The sequence below is a fragment of the Peromyscus leucopus genome, chromosome 20 (assembly GCF_004664715.2).
Source record: "Peromyscus leucopus breed LL Stock chromosome 20, UCI_PerLeu_2.1, whole genome shotgun sequence".
NCBI lineage: Eukaryota > Metazoa > Chordata > Mammalia > Rodentia > Cricetidae > Peromyscus > Peromyscus leucopus.
In genome coordinates, this window is record NC_051080.1 from 7133303 (window position 1) to 7157687 (window position 24385).

Below are 24385 nucleotides of genomic sequence, written 5' to 3' on the forward strand. Positions count from 1 at the left end.
AGCAGTCTCCTTACCTGCTTAGCTAGCTCTCTGGTCCTCATGATCATATAAATAGGAAAATCCTAACGACTAACCACAAAAAAAAAAAAAAAAAAGTGTTACAAAATAATTTCCATCAAGTTACAGGCTAAGAAGTCAGCATATGAGCATCAGCTATTAACTACATGACATATGTATACCCAAAAAGAAGGTCCCAACAGCAGCAGCAGCAGCAGCAGCAGCAACAAATCACCCTTAAGACAGCACTTGAGTGTTTAGGCATAAAGTTAGGCAGGAAGATCAAAGGTCTTGCACATAGAAAACATTGACAACAAATTTTAAGACAACCAATTAAATGGAAACATATCCTGGTTTCATGGATGGAACCTTAATGTTACCAAAATGTTCATAAGACCCAAAGTGACAGAGTCCACCCTGGTCCTCTCAAATTCCCACTCACTTCAAAACGAAACAACCACAACAAAAAGGAAAACCCAAACAGAATAGAAGAAAAAACAATCCTGAAATTCATATGGTATCACAAAAGACTCAAAATAGCCTGAGTGACCTTCAGGAAGAACAAAATTAGAGATACCATACTACTTGACTTCAAAATGTTTTGAAAGTGTAAGTAATTAAGACTCTCCAATGCTTGCCATGTAGATAGCCACGTAGATCAACAGACTAGAACAGAGATCCCAGGGTTAAATCCAGGCAACATGGTGGGTTGATATTCAAGATGACTGATAATAAAAAAAAAAAAAAAGATGACTGATAATGAGACACACTGGAAAAAAGATTGCCTCTTCAGTAAACAGTGTTGGGGAAAGTTGGTAACTACATAGTAAACAATAAAATTGTGTTCCCATCTCATACCACACACACTCAAAATGGCTTAAAAACATGACTGTACGTATGAAACTATAATCTTAGAAGAAAACATGGGTTAAAGGTTTTTTGACGTTGGCCTTGGCCTTCAGAATGACATCAGAGAAGCACAGGGAGGAAAAAAATGGGGGGGAAAATAAACCAGGACTGCAGTATCCCAAGAAGCGCCTCTGCGCAGCAAAGAGAATAGGAGAACAGGACAACGCAGAATGGAAGAAGGTGTTTGCAAACTGCATAGTTCATACGTGTCAGTATCCAGACTACATAAAAGAAACAATCCAACTGAAGATGGGCCAAAGACTTGAGCAGACAGTTCTTGAAGGGAGGCACACACCAGGCCAGCAACTCCATGAAGATGCTGGCCTGCCTACTCATCAAGAAAACAGAAGCGTGGTGAAGTTTTGCCTCACGCCACTCAGAACAACTGATTCAGGAGAACCCAGAAGATGGCAAGTACTGGCAGGGATATGAAGAAAGGGAGACTTGGCCATTGTTGCTGATGATATGAAAGTTAGGGAGGGCTTCCCCCATATTAAAAATCGGCCTGCTTAGCAGCCCCACTTCTTGGTATTTATCCGGAAGACTTGAAGTCATGTTCTCCGACAGGTAGCTGTAGCCTCATTTTCATGACAACAGTGTCCACACTAACCAAATTATGAGACACCCTGTTTGTCCATGGACAGGTGAATGGTGGAAGGAAACGTGTCTTTGTGTAAGGTTAAATCTTATTCAGGCTGCCATTTTGACAACGTAGAGGGTACTGTGCTAAGTGAAATACACCCAGTTGCCAAGGCAAGTCCTACAGATTCCACTTGTACGAGGTACCTGAAATAGTTCAAGACCTTAGCCTTGAACGTGCTAGAGGGTTCCTGGGGATATGGGGAAGAGAAAGGTGGGGGACTGAACAACTGATGAGAAGTCGCAGCTCTGACAGACCTCAGGCTCTGCTCTGCAGGCTTACACCTGCGGAACCCTCTAAGAATCATTAAGGTGTTGTCACACTTTAAATGAATCAGCACTTGCTTGATCTTATCTAACATTCAGATAGTGTTCAGATAGCCCTGATATTCCTTTTCCTCCACCCCTCACCCTGTTCAACCCTTAGTTCATTGGAGTCAGAATCCAAGCAGGGCTCTTGATGGTGCTTGATGGGCCTCTCAGGTCTCTTTGAATGCACAGGATCTGCCACCCCACCCCCGACCCCTGGCAGTTTATTTGATGATGGAACTTAGTGATTTAATGGCTTATAGCGTTATCCACATTTTGAAGAAAAGGAAGAATTTGCCTTTCTTTAGCTTGTTGCCTGGAGGACCATTCACCCCAGAGTTCTAATTTTGCCCAACATCGTTCCTATATTAAGTGTGAGATTCTCTTGACAGATCTCCCCCAGGATGCTGCTGACCTGGAGTGCACTTTGAATCCAGTTTCAAAATGTTCAACAGAGGTGTTTGTTGAATTTTCCCAAAGATTGCAAAACATAACCAGTAAATGCAAGGTGTTGTTTGGGCTTAAGACTTGTGCCATGTGGCCATGTTTTAAAAGCACTTTTATGAGTGAAGGTACTGAAACATTTATCCTGAAAATGGAGACTGTATAATTACAGGAGGGGGGTGACGCTTTAGATGGTGTAAGATTGGCCATGGTTAACTGTACCATGGTAGAGCCTATGTAAAAGTGCAGTATTTTATACTATCTACTTTTACACAAATTTGAAAATTTTCACACTAAAAGAGTAAAGCTGAGTCACACTACATTATCCAAATTAATGATGCATTTTGGGAACCTATAGTTTTGCCAAGGATCGTTTAAAAAAGAAAAAAAAAATCATGCCTTAGGAGCAATGAACTTGCTTTCTCACGCTGCAAGCATGTTTTGCCTGAAAACAAGTCAGATTTCAACTTTGAAATAAGCATATAAATATACCAGGATGGAAAAAGTGGCTTGGAATGGGTAAGGCTATGACTCACACACAGGTGGTTGCAGACTGTACTTCAGTTGGGGTGCTTTTGGATAAAGGTTTGGAGGCGTAACAGTTGCCCAGGGATAAGGCTTCAGGTTGCTGAGGAGGGAGCAGTCTCCCTTGAGGTAGGGTTGGCCATTTGTGTCCTGGGATGCCATTTTTCACATTCAAAATAAGAGATCTGCCTTGAGGGGCAAAGGAACAAAAACCTACTTATCCAGGCCTAGTAGGTTAATTAATAAAAGTTTCCAGAAGTTTCTTCATACTAAGCAACCAGCTTAGTCCAGTTCCTGGGCTCACATCTGGAGGGAGGATGTGCAAGCGCCAACAGCTTTAGTCTAGAAGATCTGGGTAGCACCAGATGCTGGGGACGAAAGCTTAGTAGTGGAACGTTTGCCTAGCACATCAGAGGCCCTGGGTTCGACCTTATCATTAAAAGCAGAAGGACAATGGCTGACAGGACCACACCCCAAAAGTGTCTCCCAGTGTGAACTAGCCATTGTCAGAGCTCTGGGTGAGAGAAACCAGAAACGTTTTATCAAGCAAGAGATGGAAAAGTAAACTACTTGTGTTTATTATTGCCATATTGAAGTACGTAAAGAAACTAAAGCTGTAATTCTGTCCCTAATCTTTCAGGAATTTGAGGCTCTAATTTCTCTGCACTGTAACTTCCTACAAAGTCACTCCAAAATTACTCAGAATGAATAAGAAAAGTAACTCATCTGATAAGACTAATAAAAACCACATGTGCATACACACACATTTCAAAGTTCTAATTTCCATCTTTGTGGAATGTTTCATTTTGTAAATTATTAGATAAATAGTGAATGAGAATACATAATAGTTTTTTGATTCCTTTATTCTTCACCAAAATAGACTGGAAAACAAACACACAAACCCTGCAGCAGTAACATACACAGGCAGAGGTGAAGAGGTCAGATGTGGGAGTTGGTGGGCAGGCGGGGTTGGGGTGGGCTGGGGTGGTGCTGGGCTGCCTGACCCGACAATAATGCGGAAATGATTTCCCCATGATAAACTGGAAGAAATGTCCTCTCTCCGTACTTGGAAATATAATGGGGTTTTTGTTTGCTTGTTTTTAAAATCTCTTCAAGTTTTACCTTTTGCAAATAACAGAAAACATTAGGCAAGATAAGACATTCTGTTTACATATACTGTTTTGTTTTTCCCTAAAGTGAGAGTCGCTAACCCAAATCAGGGGATTACTCTGACTGTGTGCTCCTGATCACCATCCAGATATACTTAACATTCAGATTCTATTTGTTTAATCAAAACAACAGATAAAAGAAAGATTTTAAAATCATATGGTCTGATAGTAAAATATCTGCAGAATAACTATTTTACACAGATAAACTAAACTGAATTTGTATGTTTCTTTAAAAATATTCCTCTAGTCTTAGAAATGCACAGGTTTGAGTTGCTGTTGCTAAGGCAAGTTCATATATTTTTTTTAAATATCAGGCCAGAGAAACAGACAACAGCAGTCAGAGTCATTAGACAGCCACTCAGGGAGCCCTCCCCTTACAAATACATATATTTTTTTCAATCTATAAAAGGTTAACTATTCAAGATGTGAATCCGGCCAATGGCTGGAGGGTTTTAAAGCTTATCGGGGAAGCCTTTTGTCCCAAGGATCTGTTAGCATTCTAATTGTCAGAAGTTGGGGAATGATTCATGAAATGTTGTCCTGAAGGCCTGGCGGGCGGTTCAACTCACCATCTGGATTTTCGCCAAGGACGTGGAATGAAATGTTTGAACTGGAATTCAGTGATTTTATGTGTAGTCAGTCACTCAAAAAGAACCTACTACTTAGGAGCAGGCTGGTTTTCTTTAAAATACTCTGTCAAGGCTTGCCACTTTATGGTCCTTACAGAGTCAAACTACATGGTCAACACTAACTGATATGCAGTTAGCTTTTACTGTGCCTACCTCAGATTGCATTTTAATATTTTTACATAAATCATTTCATTACTATACACACACACAGGGTGGAGAGAGAGTGGGCAATATTTTCAGTAACCACTTACAGTCTTTTACTACATTATTTCTGCTCTCAAATCTACTTAATTCACGCATGGTATCTCATAGGTGATTATTCTCAAACAGCATTAGCACATGTAACATATTTCTTTCATTAAAGGATCTTGTGCTGGGCTTGTCCCACTGGGTCGACACCCAAAGTGGATGGGACCAAGAATGATGGCTCGGCAGCCTTAAAGCTCGGCATGCAAGTGACATGGACTTGGGCATTTAGAAAATGTGTCTTCATTCAGCTTTGGATCTTGAAGTTTTTGTCAGACTCAGCGAAAAGAACGATAACCCCAAGCGAGACCAAATACTCCCCGCCCCAAAATCTGCCAGGACATGTGTGTGTTTAAACACTGCTAAGGACAGGTTCCTGGGTAGATTTGCACCCCGGTGCTGTTCTGTTTCACGTGTTGGTTAATATTAAACAAACTCACATTGCAGCCCATGTCTTGTTACAAGGTTGCTTTCTGAGGTTCCGTGGGTCAGGGCCAAAACCTGTCCTTTTCCAAGCTGCGCCAATCAATAGCTGAACAAGTGAAGTCATTAAGAGTCCGCTGAGCAACGCAGAACTTCCAAAGCAGGAGGTGTCATAACTTAGCACCCACTTAGTCCTATTATCAAATTTACAATCATCTCTTAACTCATATAAACAAACAATAAAATACCTTGTTTAGTTAGAATGTAAACCTGCATAAGCTTGTTAGATCCAGGTAGAAAGAGAAAACTGAGGTTCCAGAATATTTACAGGGTTTTGTTTACTTCAGAAACACCTTTTGTTGTTGTTGGGTTTTTAGTGGTTTGTTGTAGCTTGATTTTTTTTTTTTTAATGCAGTCTTGCTATGTAGCCCAGGCTGACCTCAAACTTACTATTTCTGCCTCCGTCTAACCTTGGGATTATAGATGTGTAGCACTATGCCCCAATTAACAAAGCCCTATTAAGCATGTGTGTAGGGCATCAGCAATGCGGACAGTTCTTTAAATGCACATACAAATACACAATCTTCCCCACTCACCAGAGGCCCATCTGAACACTCTACAGATGTTAATTCGGTTAATCCTCATAACGGAAGTGTGAGGTAAGCTTATTGTTTCCTTATAGGAGAGAAAACTGAGGCCTGGGAAAAGGCAAAGAGTACAAGCTGCTCGGTCTGTATATTACTTGTATGTACTGACCGTTTGATATTGGATAACCAATTGATGTACTCCCCCCCCCCCCCCCTGGCCAGGAAAGCTATTTCTTTCTCCTGATCTCAGCATCCTTAGTTGTTTGTGGCTCTTTGTGTAGGGTTGAGCCACAGCGGGCTTCCCCAGCCACATTAGCATGTCTGTTGCTTTTGTTCAGCTCACATTTAGGCAGTCGTGTCGGTGAGACTTTATGGGTGTAGCCTGACATTCCTAGGAGACACAGTCTCACGACAAACTCCCAGATCCTCTGGCTCTTACAATTTTTGCAACCTACCTCCTTTCCAAAATGATCCCTGGGCTTTAGGTTCAAGAATTGTATTGTGGATGTATCAGCCGGGATAGGTAGGGCTCAGCCGGGATAGGTAGGGCTCAGCCCGGATAGGTAGGGCTCAGCCGGGATAGGTAGGGCTCAGCCGGGATAGGTAGGGCTCAGCCCGGATAGGTAGGGCTCAGTAGGGATAGGTAGGGCTCAGCCCGGATAGGTAGGGCTCAGCCCGGATAGGTAGGCCTCAGCCCGGATAGGTAGGGCTCAGCCCGGATAGGTAGGGCTCAGCCCGGATAGGTAGGGCTCAGCCGGGATAGGTAGGGCTCAGCCCGGATAGGTAGGGCTCAGCCGGGATAGGTAGGGCTCAGCCGGGATAGGTAGGGCTCCACAACTCGGCATTTTCCTGGGTTGTGGTTTTCTGGAATTGTCTCTGGCCATTGAAAAGAGGATTTTCCTTGGTTAGCGGCGAAGACTACACTAATCTTTGGGCATAAGGACACAGATTTAGAATGTACTTAGGGAATATACTGGTTTAGTAAAGTAGGTTCTCCTCCAAGATCCAGCACCTCACTCGCTCTGGGCAGTTGGCTGGGTTTCCGGTATGATCTCCCTCTTGCTGAGCGGGCCTTGAGTCTAATTAGCGAGCTGCTGGTGACCACCAAGGTATGTGTACCACCGCTGTACCCTGAGGGTTACTGTGCCATGCTTGTGGTGAGGTTCATAGGCATCATAGCTGGGCAGGACTAGTGGCTGCCTCCCTCCTTTGGAAGCTTGCATGGTTCCTTCTGGCACCGTGAGAGCTAGTCCTCGGGGAGGAGACATTCTGCTCTGGGACCTCTGGGCCCTGTGTCTGAAGTGCACGTGTCTTCAGCAATAAGACCTTACCTTCCACCTCTGAGGGCAACCAGGGCAATCGCAACAGTCTGTAACGTTTTGGGGTCTCTTGGACGACGCAGACCAGCGACTCAGAGGAGGGCTTCTCATGCCTGGTGTTGGGGTTTTGATCAGATAGTCTATGACTCTTGGTGAGAGCATCGTCAGCCCAGATGAGAAAATTTCATTTAAACTGTGTATGTATATTTATACACAGAATTGCGTGTAAGTATTTTAGGTAGGTCGTAATAGCATGATTCCTTAAAACTGTTTCAGACTTGCTGTTAGTTTATTTTCCTTCTGGATTTATCTACCTCCCTCTTCCCTATTAGAGCTTCCCATCATCCCCATCTCCCCCATCAGATCACGTGGAACCTCTGACGCTGTCCATCCCACCCCAGCCTTGCACATCATTTTATACGTGGGGAGATGAAGGCACCGAGAGACTCCTTACACGCTGATAGCACAGCTAATAACTGACGGGTAGTTAGAGCAAATTTCTTCTGAGTCAAATCCAGTTCAATGCTTCGCACCAGCGTGAGTGAGCACCAGAACGGAAGAGCCCTGCTTGGCCGTTCTCCTCCTTGGCATGTCCGACCCCACCTCCACTGGATTAGAAGTTTTAAACAGAGAGAGATTCAAACAAAAGCAGGGGACTTCCTGGGGAAAAAGTTAGTGTTGAAAGCTGTGAGGAGCCCTCCAAGAAAATGCTATTAGCTTTTGAAGAGAAAAATATAAGCCAGGCTAGGTGGGTCTACATGAAAAACATCTTTTTTTTTTTTTTTTTTTTTTTTTTTTTTTTGAGACCCCTGTAGTGGTATTTGCTCTGCCCATGACTTTGGGCTATATGGCCCAAAGGAGGCGGTGCTTCCTCTCTCTCTCTCTCTCTCTCTCTCTCTCTCTCTCTCTCTCTCTCTTTTCCTGGAGCTAAGGACCGAACCCAGGGCCTTGCGCTTGCTAGGCAAGCGCTCTACCACTGAACTAAATCCCCAACCCCCGATGAACATCTTCTGTACTGGTAAAGATCAAATGATCCATCTGACAAAATCGTAAGTCAGCATTCCATTCGTTACCGGTCTCCCTATCTGGCATCCTATAAGAGGGAATCAGAGAGAACCATATCGGAAGGTAGGCATGCTTGCTGAGTTAGACATTACAGTTACTGAATACTTTATTTGTATGATTTACTCAAGCAGCACCATTTAGATGAATTTCAAAATGATTAAGATAAATAAATGGAATTATAGATTCTTATTTAAAGATAAGTTCGACTACCTAGGAAAGAACAGTTTTCTGTAATTAAAAGCCAATTCCTATTTTAAAAACGAAACACATTAGGAAAGAAAACAACAAAAACAAAAAACCAGCCTGACTCCTGAGCACTTACTAGTTCCTGATCAACACACAGGGTGCTTATGTTAAGATCAAAGTGGTGAGCCGGGCGGTGGTGGCGCATGCCTTTAATCCCAGCACTCGGGAGGCAGAGCCAGGAGGATCTCTGTGAGTTGAGCAGCTGGCTACAAGTGAGTCCAGAAAGGCGCAAAGCTACACAGAGAAACCCTGTCTTGAAAAAACAAAACAAAACAAAACAAAACAAAACAAAACAAAAAAAAGATCAAAGTGGTGGATGCTCAGCAGAAACTAGACATGGGTTTGTGAATGTTGGTTCTTCCCCGGGCCAGCTGAGTGTGCGCAGTAATTCCCTACAACGTCCAGTTGTGGACCGAAGCATTCTGGGTGGGTTTAAGGTGGATGCCTAATCTGCGATGTTCAGTAATAGATGCAATGCAATAAACCCATCTGTAGCTTAAGTGGGTATCTCAGGACATACTGTGTCTCCCTCAAGGGGCCTCTCTGCCATACAAACCCAAGCTCTTCTCTTCTTGACCAAGTGTATGGCACAGAGATCTCGATGGTCCAGACACAGAGCAGAGACCCTGTAGTGGGTAGCCATTCCAGCTTTAATCTGGAAGTTCCAACCCCCACTGAGGCTTCAGTAACTGTCACGCCTACAAGGCGGGGCCAAGGGAGGACCCTTAAGACCCGAGATCCGGATGGGCGGCTCTCTTGGTTCCTGGACCCTGGACGCTGGAGGTAGACCAAGCAGAGTTCTCCAGAGAACACCACCGAACTGCGCTACACCTTTCCCAGACCCTGTAACCTATCCCTTCATTTGTGAGTTACCCCACAAAATGAACCTCCCTTTTAACTACATAGAGTTGCCTTAATGATTTCACCAATAAGACCCAAGCCAGCACAGGGTTGCTTTCCCAGGAGAGACTCAAGCTGCAGGCAGGTAAGGCAGACTCATGCTGTGCTGGTGACGTTCATAGTCCACACTCACTCGCATCAGTACAGCCGGCAGCAAGCACATTTTCTTGGCATGTCTGAATTCTCGAGCTCTGGGTGGTGCGGGTGGGTTAGATTTTTGTATGTACTGACTTGAGTTGAACAACACCACGAAGTCCTGGCGTTCACAATCCCGTGTGATCCCTCCAGTGACCTCCCCATCTGCGTTTCAATACTGCAGATGCTCCTGGCGGCCAGTAGCCCCTCTTGCCTCCTTGGAAGGTGAATGCTGGTTTTCTGCCCGCAACCTGCTCTCCATGCAGTTTCTCCTGACAACCTTTGTCGATTCCTTCAGTTTCAGCCCATCTGCCATCTCTTCTAGAATGTTCATTCTGTCCCTTTCAAGTTAAGCTGGGTGCCATACTTCTTCCCTCCAATGGGTATTTCCATACTGTGCTACATCGTCATGACCTATTTCAGCAACAGATTCTCTTAAGAGAACCGATCTCGAGGACAGAGACTGGGTTTTTGTTTTTGTTCAGTATTAGTTACTGAATGAGTAAATGGAAACAAATAACTCCTTATTATGTACCACAGAAACTGATTATTGTGCAGTATCACAAAAAGGTTATCTCCGTTTGGGGACAGTATTTTGACGCCTGCTGGAGTATCACTTGCAGACAGGAAATCTAGCCTTTCAGAAAAGAGTCGAAGGCGTATAATTTGATCTAGACTTGAATTTGCTCCAAGACGCTGGCTGGTTGGTCTTTGTCAGCTAGAGTCATCTGGATAGAAGGAACCTCACCTGAGGAATTGCCTCCATTAAGACTGGCTGGTAGACACCTCTGTGAGGCATTTTTTTTTTTTTTTTTTTTTTTTTTTTTTCGAGACAGGGTTTCTCTGTGTAGCTTTGCGCCTTTCCTGGAACTCACTTGGTAGCCCAGGCTGGCCTCGAACTCACAGAGATCCGCCTGTCTCTGCCTCCTGAGTGCTGGGATTAAAGGCGTGCGCCACCACCGCCCGGCGAGGCATTTTCTTATTGGGTGATTAATATGAAAGGGTCCAATCCAATGTCTGTGGTGCCACCTTTGGGCAGGTGGTCCTAGGTTGTATAAAAAAAGTAGACCGGACAACCATGGGAGCGAGCTGGTAAACAGCACTCCTCCGTGGTCTCTGCTTCCGTTCCTGCCTGCAGGTTCCTGCCCTGGCTTCCTCAGTGATGGGCTGGGAGCTCTAAGTTGAAACCCATTCCTCTTCCAGGTTGTTTTTAGTCACTTGTTTATCACAGCCACAGAAGTAACAACAGGACAGATGTTCATTCAGAATATTTTTCAAAAAGAAAGTTTGATAGCTCAGTACCTAAAATATTCTCATTAAAAGTAGAGGTTTCATGGCTGATGCCTGGGAGTGATCAGCAGTTTTGGGAAGAAAAAAAAATCTAAGAGAGGGAACTCTTTGGTTTGGGTTATTTTTGTTTCTAATTATCTTCATTGTTTTCTAAAAACAAAAGAAACCCATATTTTCTAAAGGTTGATCAAAGGTATAGATGAGACAAAAGGAATATTAATCCACCTTTCCATATACTAGAAATAACCACTTGATATACATCATTTCAGACATTTTCTTCTTTGCATACATTTTTGTTACATTTATAAGTTTTTTAAAAAAAGAATTGATGATGTGTGTGTATGTATGTATATATATGTATGTATGTACACACAGATGTATTTGGGTGCTGGAGGAGGCATGAAGAGGGCATTGGATCCCCCAGAGCTGGACTTAAAGTTGGTTGTGAGCCATTCAGTGTGAATCAGTTGGGAACCAAACTCGAGTCCTCTGGAGGAGTAGCAAGTGCTTCTTAATCACTGTGCCGTCTCTCCAACTCCCGCATTTATACATTTTAAAATAATGTTAGGGATAGAACATGGTATTATTCGATTTTTATTCTTGCATTCTATCAGTTATAATTTCCCCCTTTTCTGAACATACAATCTGAATGGTTGCTGACATATGCTTCGTCCTGTGGCGCTCATCAGTCTTCCTATAGGTTCAGCATTCACTTTGGCCTTTCATAGGGGGCTCTGATCTTGGGGAGCTGCTGCATTTTAGCGTATGGCAGGACCCATCGGTTAGAATTGTCATTGTATGTCTTATTGCAGTCTTATAAATAAGTTCTAAAGACAGGTTTGGATGAACAGCTTGAGTCAATGCCTTTAATAAAAACTTACATTCATTCAACATTTATACAGTGCCAACTATAGCCAGGCACAGTCTATTATTAATCAGAGTAAATAAGGCAGGCTGTTTATAGCTAATTTAAATTGGCTGTCTAGACAGACTTAAACCCATCCTCACACCTAAATATACCATCTGTCTGGGTGACTCCCATCTGCTGCTGTCCCACTGAACAGGTCAAGACATTTTCTTGAAGATTAGTTCTATTGATTTTACACCCAGCCCTCCGGGGTTATAATTCTTAACTAAAGCAACCCATTAAACACAAAAAGCTGAGTTATGCTGCCACCCTGGACACCCCAACTCCTTGAGAAGACAACAGTATGTCAGTTGGTAGCCCTGTGCAGGGCTCTGAGTGCAGTGTGACCACACCCTGGAGTTGCTTGAAACCCCGCAGGGGAAATGATCTTTGTATCAGAAACCTGTGCTGATACAAAGATCGTCCATTGAAGAGACTCACCTCAAGAAATACTTCCCAGTTCACTGATATGGAGTTGAATAAACATCAAGAGCCCTACGTCTGCCCCCCGCCCCGAGGTTCCTTTGAATGGTGCCGTCCAGTAGGCATGTGTGTTAGTTTTCCGTTGCTATGAGTAAGTACCTGAGACAATCAACTTAAAGTATAAAACGTTCCTTCTGTCTCATGGTTTGAGATGTTTCTTCTGTCTGGGGTCCTTGGCTCCGCAGCAGAGCATCATTCAGGGGACCCTGTGGCAGAGGGAAGTGGTTCACCGCACGGTGAGATTCAGAGAAAAGAGGAGACTGTAGGCAAGACACATCTTCATAGTCCCTGTGCCCCACCTCCTCCACTTAGGCCCCAGCTTCAGCAGTTTCTACTACCTCCAGGTAATCCATTCAGCTTTGATTTACTCTATCAAAGGGGTTAATCCATTGATTAGGTCATAACCTCATGATCTAGTCATTTTCCAAAAGCCCCACCTTTAAACACTGCACTGGGGACCCAGCCACAATCCATGAGCCTTCAGTGGTTCATGTCCGAACTACAACATCAGAGACTTCCTTATTTCAGCATTCTGGCTGGGATGCTAAAAAAGTCAGCCTGAGCACAGGTCTGGCCAGCAGGGACGATGAGTCTTCTACAGAGCAGAGCCACACTATCGCTGAGTATGATGATGGCCCAGCCCCTTCTAAAGGAGCTCCTCCTGGAGCACCTAATCTACTCACTCAATAACAGCCTACTGGGTCACAGTTTGGAGAACTGTCGAGGTCTCCCAATAATACCAGGTTTACCAGGTCCAGTAGCTAACAGAATTGCACAATTAAATTGCTCCTCTAGAACATTTGTTTTCATTAAGGACGACAACAGGGAATGTGAAAGAAAGCAATGGGAAGTAGTGTACCACAGCCTGGAGGGAATGTGATTTTCTTTTTCTCTGAGCACTAGCTGTCATTAGTAGGAGAGACAGCCGATTCAACTCAGCTCTACCAGTACGAAGAACCACTGGACTGGGTGACTAGTTGTTCGGGAGATATTGCTCAAATTATGCATCCTTTAGCCATGCTGTTTTATCTAGTAGGCATTTGTGTATATAATGTATGTGTGTGAAGTGCTTGTGTGTATGTGTGTTCGTGCACACACTCAAGTGCATGCAAGTGGCGGTCAGTTCTACCTTCTACCTTGCCCAAGACCTCTTCTTTGTTGCTGCATATGCCAGGCCAGCTGGCCTGTGAACTTCTGAACATCCTCCTTCCTCTACCTCCCATCTGTCAGAGGAACATCAGAATTACAGGAGCACAGACTGTGCGCCCGTCTTTCTGAGGTGTGAAGTCAGGTCCTCACTCTTGTGTGGCAAGCACCTTACCCACTGAGCATCCCCACAGCCTGTTAATAAGAATTTTAAAGGCTAAGAATCACCATTTAAGCAAGCTTTTAAGAAGTACGGTTTAGTTGAGGGGTGGAGGTGGTGGCGCACGTCCTTAATCCCAGCACTGGGAGGCAGAGGCAGGCGGATCTCTGTGAGTTCGAGGCCAGCCTAGTCTATAGAGTGAGTTCTCCAGCCAGGGCTACACAAAAACCCTGTCTCAAAAAACAAAAAAAGGGTACAATTTAATATTTAATATTAACATTTAGAATTTCCATATCTTGTCTAAGCTCCTATAAGTTTCAAAGACCCCATTGCTTTTATTCACCATTATCTACTTGAGTGGAAGCCTAGAATAATTTCTGACACTTTTTTCTGTGTCATTTCAATGTGAGATAGAGAAATGAGATGTATAAGAAAGATCTGTTTCATAGGGGAAAGAGAAAATACCAAGGTTATATACTACCTTCTAATGAGTATTTCTGTCAGCTGAGGCTAAAGACAATTTTCTACTTAGGTCGGTAGCAAAGTCAATAAATCTGTCAACCTTTACCAAACCTGTTTGCTAATTTTGCAATGTAGCTGTTGGTTATTCAAACATTCCTAAAATGGCCCATTGTATAACCGTAGAGGTGGTGTAGGGCAGGTTGAAGGGAGGCAAATGCCATCAAGTTCACAGTTTTCCCCAGAGTCCCATCAGGTGGGAGCAGTTCCCTTGGAGCATTTAGGATGGAAAACCAGCCTCTCCCATCCTGGGACCTAGGCTTAGAAGCCCTTTGGGGGTCTCATTTTCGGGAGGATCATAAATTTGGACTTTTGACGACTTCACCAAACGAAGCTGTCCATGCAATAATTTACGTGTGTGTGCTGACGTTAAAAAAAAAAAAAAAAGGATGGATGGATGGGCCCCACATCTTTGCAGTCTTCTACTGGACAGATCAGGAATCTGGAAGAACCAGTAGGAGAACTTTTACAAAGTTGTACAACATACAGGTGGTTAAAATGAAAAAAATGTACTGAAATTCTAAATCTTCAAATAGAAACATCTGCAATGCACTACAGTTTGGAAATTCTGTTTCAGATTTTGTTAGATCTCCTGCTTTCAAAAAAAAAAATCTAGTAGGCCAACATTCCATGGAGGCTTGACATGTTCTCCTGGAGGGGAGCTGGGGATGGAGTTGGAAGAGAGGTTCCGTGGCATGCACGAAGCCCTGAGTTCCACCCCCAGCACTGAATAAACTGAGTATAATGGTGTTCTCTTGGAATGCCAGCCTTCAGGAGAAAGATGCAGAAGTGTCAGAGGTTCTAGGTCATCCTCAGCTCTATAACAAGTGGGAGACTAGCCTAGGAATGAGACCCTGCCTCAAAAAGCAAAGAGGAAAACAACGGAAAGGCAGGCAGAAAGAAAAACAACCTCTTCTGTTTACAGTTAATGTGATGCATGTGGTTCTTTACAGTAATGTTCAATTTCGTCTTCTGTTACTTGTTTTTTTATTATGTAAGTTGAGGCAAAGAATATAGAGCCTGGGAAGATACCCGCACAGGACACGTGCACCTTTGCTACCCGGCAAGCGGTGAGGAGAATGCGGGGCACACTAGAGACAGCTCGGTTCACTCTTGCGGTAACATGGGCAACACAGAGCCCGGCCATTTCAATTTTATAGGAACATTTTGGTAGCATTTCTTTGTGGATTTTCCCCCTTTTTTGTAAGAGCCAATATTTCACAAAGTGAGAGAATGATGACTCTGGAGTACCAGAGCTGTGGCATCCCAAAAGATCAATATTCTCTTCAGTACACTCAGTCTGGAAACCAGAAGGCACATGGCAGAGAAGCCGCAGAACGTTGTTTCCTGCTGAATGTTGGGAGCTTCCACGTGTGGGGACAGGCTTGGTACACAGGTACATTGGGTAGTCATTTACCTGCACCACGAGGAAAACACTTGGACTAATGCAAACACTGAAAGCTTGGCCTCTACTTTGTTACAGTTTGAGCTGATGATCCTGAGGGCTAGAAATGACAAACAGTAACTCGTCTTGAAGATTTGCACATCGTGAATACAGCATGGTATAGAGAAGTTAAGTAAGTCCGGCATGCTGGTACAGGCCCGTAGTACCCGCACTTAAGAAGTAGGGGCCGGGGAGTCACGAGTTCAAGGTTACCCCAGACAACATACAGAGACTCTCTCTCTATAAACAAGCAGATAAGTTAAGTAAGTACATCACATATAGCATAAAAATGTTGAAAAAAATGAAGAAAGGTTGGATAACATGAAGAGAAATTAAGTGGGAGCAAGAAAAACAAGTGTGTACTTGTAAGTAAAAGAATGGACTCGAATGTTACAACATTATTAAAAAAATAGACGACTTGGTTTTTCAGTCACCACTATGGTTGTGTGTCTTCCTTGAATTCGGCTGTAACCGGAATCCGTTTCCAAGTATTTTGATCCATGACTAAAATAGAAATGGATACAGTCAAGATGAGACCAGGAGTTATCTTCTGTATTGCTGCAAAATGCCGAGGTGATCAGGCTAAGGTTGCTCTGGGTGTTTTTTGTTTGTTTGTTTTTTTGTTTTTGTTTTTGTTTTTCATTGTCGATTGATTTTCAGAAGTCCCTTTGAGGACACTGTTGAAGCTGAAATTTCAAACTTGAAACCACTTGAGTGGTTTTGAATGTGGGCGAGGCAAATTCTGATTCCACACATTGATGTATTCTACGTCTCTTTTGACTCAGTAGTTTTGTGCTTACAGTTCATGACATCCTCTTGGGGTGCACATTCTAGTATCTTCTCTGTTGGAGAATAATAGCCAAAAGTGAATGGAAGCCCTTTGCTGTGTGAGGGAAAGATTTGATTTCATGTTTTCTGGTTTCTCCTAATACAGAATCCACAGCTTGAATCGTGAGCTAGAAAAAAGTGATACTGCTGGGCGGTGGTGGTGCACGCCTTTAATCCCAGCACTTGGGAGGCAGAGCCAGGCAGATCTCTGTGAGTTCGAGGCCAGCCTGGGCTACCAAGTGAGCTCCAGGAAAGGCACAAAGCTACGCAGAGAAACCCTGTCTCGGAAAAAAAAAAAAAAAAAAAAAAAGTGATACAAAAATCTTAAGGAAAAAAAAAAGCCAAATTCCTGTTGACTTCAATTTGAATTCTGTTTGCCTTCCTTTCAGACAGGCCAATGACATGAATCCCAAACTGTCATGTCAGTCATCCTTATCCCCGCCTCCAGCTCCGCCCATCTCTTCTTTGCATACTCCTCTGCAGCTTTATTGTGCCCTTTCCGGTGATGGCAAAGCCCCTCATCATAACCATCTGAGTTCCCAGACTCAGGGGCCTTCCATCTGGATGGCTTCATTGCATTGTCCTGTCCTGTCAGAAGGCTCCACTGTGGCCTGAAGGGTTCTCACGTTGTCAGAACATGTCGCTTTTCACTCAGGATGTCTTTGGCCTTCTCTCTGCCCACTGGGATCTCAGATGGCCTTTCCTCTTAGCCAGGGGCCCCAAAGCTCCCTGAGAACTTCCTGGATGACCTCAACCCCTAGCAACTCCTCATTTGACAAGTCCCAGAGGACACCGTGCTAAATCTATTAACTGTGCCAGAGCCTGGGAAGCCCAGGATGTCTTCATGTGAACATGTGTCCTCAGTCCCAACCCTGTGCCCACGTAGACCAAAGCATCTGCCCCCAATTGGGCAATCATTTACTTGTGAGCTCTTTTAACGAGGATCAGTTAAAGTGTGTGTCACCTCATTATCCAGATTTTCCCCACTAGCCACCCTTATAACCTACATCACTTTTACTTTTTTATTTTATTTTTAAGAAAAAGTCTCTCTATGCAGCCCTGGCTGTTCTCTGTCCTGGAATATACTGTGTAGACCAGGCTGACCTTGAACTCAGAGACCCACCTCCCTCTGCCTTTTAAATACTGGGATTAAAGGTATGTGCTATCATGTCTACCCATCATGTTCACCTGTAAGAGACCGAGTTTGTGATCCATTACCTCCTTCTATAATGATTCTTCAACCACATTAGAACATGACTGAACATATTGTATTTACTATGTTTTAAATATCAAAACAACATAAATCTACCACCAGACATATGTGAAGTTACACTATGGCTTGATTGTAAGAAATAATCAAGGCATTAGGTGATCACGTGTAAGTCCTGTTTTCTTAGAGAAGGGCAGTTTTTCTGCCTTTTGTCAAGGCCAGACCACACACTTTCCTTACTAATTTGGCCATATTTCAGTGCATGAAAATGGTCTATGAAAATACAAATGGTCTAAGCACAAGCCAGGGCCTTGGCCATTTAAGCTAGTTTCCGTGGGTTTGACTTTAAGTCAATGTCAGAAACTTTGTGATTAGAATTTTGCTACATAGAGTGGGTTGGAATTAAAAAGCCCATGGAAGTATGTTTGTGGTTTTTAACCTAACATACTAATTGCTATAATTACTCATTACACTTAAAAATAAAAATGATGATCAAATGTTAAGGAAAGCAAAATGTTTGAAGTATATATGTGTTTATCAGCTCCCTATTTACTACAAAGACACTGTACAGTAAAGTTCTATCGGAAGTACATCTAGGCTGGCTCAGTTGGCCAACTGGGAAATGGAATTTTGCTAGAAGCATTTAATTTTCTAACAATTACCCCAAATCTTTGCTTGCTTATTCTCTCCTTCATTTGGTAACATTGCAAACAGGATGAAATTTTAAATTGGAAAGATAATAATTAAATAATGGAAACAGTCATTGGAAAAGGATTTTTTTTTTTTCAGATTTCCCTGAAATTCATGAGTAGTATTCTTTTCTCCCTGGGTTACAATACCTCTCATCCTGGGGGTGGGGGTGGGGGCAGAGAACAAAAACAAAACCAATAGACAACTCTAGAAGTGAAGACCACGCTGTGACAGGTAAGAATAAAAGTCATCACCGTAGAGCTCACAAACCAAATGGGCAGGCGGAAAAGGAAGAGAGGAGTGAGCAGCCCATGAGCCTCCAACGCTGCGTGTGTTGCATCAACTTGGGAATTTCCTAGCCAGAGGACACTGTTTGGTTTTTATAGGAACAGGAGTTGACGGACTGTCGTGACAGATCGTTGCTTCTGATTGGTTAGGAGGTTTATTTAAGCCATAAATATTTAAAAGGGAAAGAGCCTGAATCTGGCTTGGTTTTCATTTCTTCTCATCTCCCTTTCAGAATGTCTAGTTGATAAATTTCAATTGAAGATAAATTATTTGCCAACACATTTGCACTCCTCCTCTGGTGTGTGGAGGGCTAAGGAGGTTGGTTTCTTCTAAGGAGGAAATCTATGCATTTAGAAATTCTTTAAAAACATCCCACAGCTTGTTTGCTCAGCACTCTGCCTCTGGCGAGGCAGCAGTGGTTGACAATGGGCTACTGTCCCCACCTCCTGGCACCTTGAGTACTTCAGTACTGGTGGAGGTTCTGTCTGTCATTCTGTAAAATTTCCTCTGAGTAGGTCAACAATGCAAAGGGAACTAATGCTCCTGTGTAGCCAGTGACATCTGTACATTCTGTGACATTCTACAGTGTGACTGTTTAATGTCTGTTACGTTTTGCTTTACATTGTCCATTCATAAGATGTGAAAAATGACTGCCTCTTCATCCATCCGCTGGCCACACAATAGTGTGAGTGCAGCGTGACACCAAAGTAAAACTTTAATAGTCGCTTCGTTGTATAAAAGCCAGAATTCTAAAAGTAAATAGAGCTTGGTGTGACCCATGTTTCAGCCAAGTGCACAACAGCAAACCAAGTTCACATCTCTCTTTCAAGCTGACGCAAGCTGGAACTGAGGGAGGTGTTGGGGCAAGAAGGTGTGGGTGTTGATTGGCTTGTGTCGTTCACTCCCACTGGCCTTTAAATCATTGTCTTGCTTCCCAAAAGTTTAGATAAGTCATCTCTGTGACAAGGTCTGCCATCCCAAACAATTCATGAAAGACTGCACAGGACTGGATAAATAATTAAGGTACAGTTGGCTTTACATACATGTTCACAGAGTGACGGTAGTGTTGGCTTTCTTCTCTATATTGTGTTGATTGCTTAGTCATTACATACATGTTCTGTGAACATACATGTTCACAGAGTGACGGTAGTGTTGGCTTTCCTCTCTATATTGTGTTGATTGCTTAGTCATTACAAATTAAAATGTTTGAAAGTGCTACATTGAGAACCTTTAAAAGATCAGTTTGATATATTATCAGACATCGAAATTATTTATCCAGATACCAATTGCAATTTCCTTTTGCAAATGGTTGGTCTGATCAGAAAATTGGACAGCGGTTAACAGGAAAAGGAAACACAGCAAAACCAGCCGGCAGTTTCACGACTTGTGGCTTCCGGCAGATCACTGACTGTAATAAAAGTTATGAAGAGAGACAGAGCTGGAGAAGTCCTGTCTATGTAATCAAAGAATGTCCCATGAGTGGAGGTGGGAATGGATGTTTGCCCTATCCACTAAAGAAGGAGGAGGAGGAGGAAGAGGAGGGGGAGGAGGAGGGGGGGAAGGGGAGGAGGAGGAGGAGAAGGAGAAGAAGAATTTGAAAAGACTCATGTCTTCCCTTATTTTTAACTTGACCATTTTCCAAAGAACTTTGCTTGTTTGTTTGTTTTAAAGAGTAAAGTCATCAGAAGAGCCTCTGGGATAGAGTAAATATAAATAGAACTTTAGGTTTTGAAGGACTAGAATCGGTGGTGTAGAAACAGCTGTTCTCAAAACTAACAAGGGGCCAGGGGCTTTTCACAGCCATGCATTAAGCATTCGGTAGAGGAGCTAGTGATGGTTTCCATGAAAAAGACTAAAGCAAAATCAAGAGTGTTTTGTAACCCAGTGGAAACATTCCAGACTCGAAATATGTCATAGCCCTGGGCAGTGATTTACAATGAACCTCTTGACAAGTTAACGAAGTTAGGTGTGTTTTCTAAAAAAGATTACAATTCTTTTAAAACCCAAGAGCTTCTGGTCTAAAGTTATACTTTAATTATTTCTAAAATTCTCTTCATATTGTTTAGCCTCCTAAAAAGTACAATGTCAGCATTTAGGGCTGTGATGGTCAGACTTGAAGGGTTTCTTTAACTGTGTCTTACAGTATGTGCCAGAGGTTGAGATTGTTATTCTTAATATATATGTTGTTTTAATGGGAGTGAAATCATGTATTTTGGGGAGAAAATAAAAACGGTCTCTCCAGAGGTGGCCTTGAATCTCTTCTGGGATGTAGACGGTTGGGAATGTACTGAATTCACAGTCATGGAGGGTTCTTAGATAGCACTCATTTAATCACATGGCATCAAGAGGTTCCTTTGACAAGGTCGTATATGTATGTTCCTCCCTGTGTGTTCCATAAGATGGCTGTGGTACAAGGAAAATGAGGACTAAAGTGTAGCTCTATGACCATGTCTTCACCTGGAAAAAAATCTATAAGGAAGAAAGCATATTCCAATTTTATGAGTGGTCTTTTAGTCCTGCTGTTAGCAAGCATATCATATTTTTATTTTGAGACAGGACTTCACACAGCAGCCCATACTAGCCTAGAACGCACTCTGTAGCCTCAGCTGGCCTCACACTCAAAGCAATCCTTCTCTTGGGTTTACAGTCACGTGCCGTCCCTCACCTGGCCAAGCATGTAATCTCTGTGGAGGACAAAGCCTCAGCACAGGGGCTGTTCACTGGGACATTTTTCTGGTTCTTCCTAGATGCTATTTCTAAGCTGTGTCTAAGTATGGGACAAAGAAAGAATACTAAAATATTGAAGTAAATATGGGAGGGTTCTTTTCCGAGAGCCCCCCTGGCTGTGTGTGTGTGTGTGTGTGTGGTGGACACACATAGTGACCACAGGTCAACACTGGATGTCTTCTTCATCCACTCTCCACCTTGTTTTTTAGATAAGATTACTCACTGACCCCATAGCTCATGGATTTAGCTAGACTGGCTGGCCGATAAGTCCCAGGAGCCTTCTTGTCTCGGCCTTCTTGGTGCTGGATTGCAGACACCCTCCACCATGTCTGGCTTTTTTATTTGGGGATCAAACTCGGGTCCTTGGGTTTGTGCAACAAGCACTTTATGAACAGGGTCATCTCCCTAGCCCCTCAAAATCTCTCCATGGAAGGTAATTCCTGTGAGAAACAGTGAGTCAGATAACCAGTTTGTTTTGCTATCTACGTGTGAGTAGGAATCACTGGGGAAGTTGAGGCGCTTTAACATGCAGGTAATATTAGATTGGTTTTCGTGAAAACACTCTATTCATTTCTCTGAGGTACATTTTAGATGTGACTTTAAATCAGTTCCTCCGATGGAAGATAATTTGGCCTCAAGTTGCGTGGGCAGCTGCTACTCACTTGCCCAACCCAGGGGTCACTGCCACGTTGGCTGTCTGCTGCCGGTGCCAGGCTTTTGGAGTAGACTCGTCAACACTGAGATGGTCTGAAGGACCAGACCAATGGCAGCGGCGGCAAGCCTACCCTGACGTCACTAGTTCCCCTTGCACTGTCCCTTATCAGGGAGGGCAAATGTTTGCAGTCCCCACAGAAGGTCGTCCCTCCAGCTCCTGATGACTCGGGACAGTTTTGTTTACCATTTTCGATGTCTTGGTTTGTTGACGAGCCACAACATTTGAGACATTTCTCATTTTGAGGAGCTCCCACCATGAATTTCTTCCTAGCAATTCAAAGGAGAAACCCCAAGCGCGGTTGCTAACCAGGTTTGGATCTGAGGGATTTGCTACTTGAGACACCTGCTAACAAATGCGCTAAACTGAAAGTCTGCTAACATGACAGCCCCAGTACCACTCTTAAGTTTTGATTTTGCATCTCCACGGGTAGAGGATTGGTACCCGAGCTGCTGAGCACTGTGTTGGATGATCTCGCCTGTTTCTCTAAGACTTCTTCATGTCACGGAGAGACTGAGCTAGAATGGAAAGGAAGGCTGAAGGAGAGAAAATTCTGTCTAAAATCTGACTTTTAGAAGTGTTCAGCCGGGTGGTGGTGCGCACGCCTTTAATCCCAGCACTCGGGAGGCAGAGCCAGGTGGATCTCTGTGAGTTCAAGGCCAGCCTGGGCTACCAAGTGAATTCCAGGAAAGGCTCAAAGCTACACAGAGAAACCCTGTCTCAAAAAAAAAAAAAAAAAAAAGGAGAAGGAGGAGGAGGAGAAGAAGCAGCAGCAGCATTTTAGGGGCAATGAAGCTGTTCTTTCTCTTGGTAATCAGATAAACTTGCTGCTTAATTTTGAAATATTAGCCACACACACCCTCTAAAACTAGCAGTGTGTGTACCCATGTCTGTAATGAATACAATGTCAAGTTGCTTTGGTGTTCGCAGAATATAGTAACAGCGGGCACCATGCCAGATGCTCGGGGTCTGTGGTGTGCAGACCTGGCACCCACTTCATTCCCATGAAGCTTCCTCCCTAGTTGGACAGACAGCCATTAGTCAGATAACCACACACGTGCAAATGGAAGCACAGGACGAGACGAGCCCTGCAGGGGAAGAGAGCGTGCTGTGAGAGCGCGCGAGGTCTAGTTCAGGTGTGTGTCTCGAAGGGGCGTTCCAGACACGGGGCTTCTTAAGTTGCCCGAGTTGAGCTCCGGAGATGCCTCCTCGGAAGTACAGGGAAGAGATTTCCACGCAGAGGAAACAATGTGTGAAGAGGTTCAGAGGTGGCAGTGGGGGCTGCAGGATGCTCAGTGACTCCATGAATGTCAACTGTGATCGCACATTGGCGCCAAAGAGTATGGAGTCTAGAAAGTTCTGGGGGCATCACTTGAGGTTAATAATCTAGAGAGACCACAGAGGTGGATGTGCTCTATGTTGAAAGAAGGACGGATAGGACTTGGTCATGGGGGATAAAGAGCAGGGACTCGGGGTGTCAAGGTTGAAGCCCAGCTTCATCCAGTGAGCACCCCGTAAACAGAGTTGCTGTGTGCTGAGTCAGGGCTCACATTTAGACCCACAGAAAGGGGCCTTCTCGGCCCTGGTGTTTGCCAGCATTCTTTTCTCTTACTCATGCCCCAGTGTACTGATTAGGTCAGTAAATATTTAGTCAGAGAAAAATAGCAGTGATGGTCACTGTGCTATATATAAGTTTTCTGTTTCCAATCTCTTTTCTTTAGTAGACTGTGTGCCTTGAGTTCAGGGCTCTGTCTAAGTCAGTCTCTGTGACTTCCAAAGTTTCTGGTTTGTATTTCATTCTCCACATTTATTGAATGAATGAATGAATGAATGCCACTGTGAAACACTTTCATGCTGAAGTCTAGTTATGTGACTTAATATGAGGTTACACTTGGGCAGTGATGATGTGACCAGGATCCTTCTAGATGCTTACTCTGTGCTCCAAGCAATTGATTTGAAGTATTCCGTGTGCCACAGTGTTCTGATGCTGTTGAATTGTGCTTGGTCACTGGTAGACCTTTAAACTAGATCAGTAATCAGGTATTCAGAGATGAAAATGGGCTACACATTTTGTGAATGCTCCTTGGTGATGACCAAAATCAGGATCGGAAGCTGAGGACTCAAACTATTATGTGGGGTATATCACTCTCCAAAGAGAATTAAAAGGTGTTTTATACATAGTAAAAAGCACTATAAACAAAAAGTTCTTTTCCCACCTTGCTTACAAGGCTTGCAAGAGTTGTGAAAACATAAGGCCCTTTTTCAGGGTGTCTAAGGTAAAGCATACATGTTAGCATGTATGTTCAAATGCAGGCAAAGACGGTGATGGGAATCTGATTACTGGAAGAAGGAAAGGGATTTGAGTTTATCGAGGACCTCCTACACACTAACCTTTGACCTACATTATCATACTTAAACTCTGATGATGCTGTTTTTGTA

General features: G+C 43.5%; 1 protein-coding gene across 3 annotated transcripts in view; it reads left to right on the forward strand.

Moving 5' to 3' along the window:
• Positions 1 to 24385, forward strand: part of Slc38a4 (solute carrier family 38 member 4) — a 68593-nt gene that overhangs the window by 8513 nt on the left and 35695 nt on the right. The window contains exon 1 of one of the 3 annotated variants that reach the window (XM_028859793.2): positions 19343 to 19530. The exons of the other annotated variants lie outside the window; for them this stretch is intronic. The gene's annotated coding sequence lies outside the window, so the exon portion shown is untranslated. Of the gene's footprint in view, positions 1 to 19342; positions 19531 to 24385 lie in introns of those variants that run through there. 3 annotated transcript variants of the gene reach the window in all.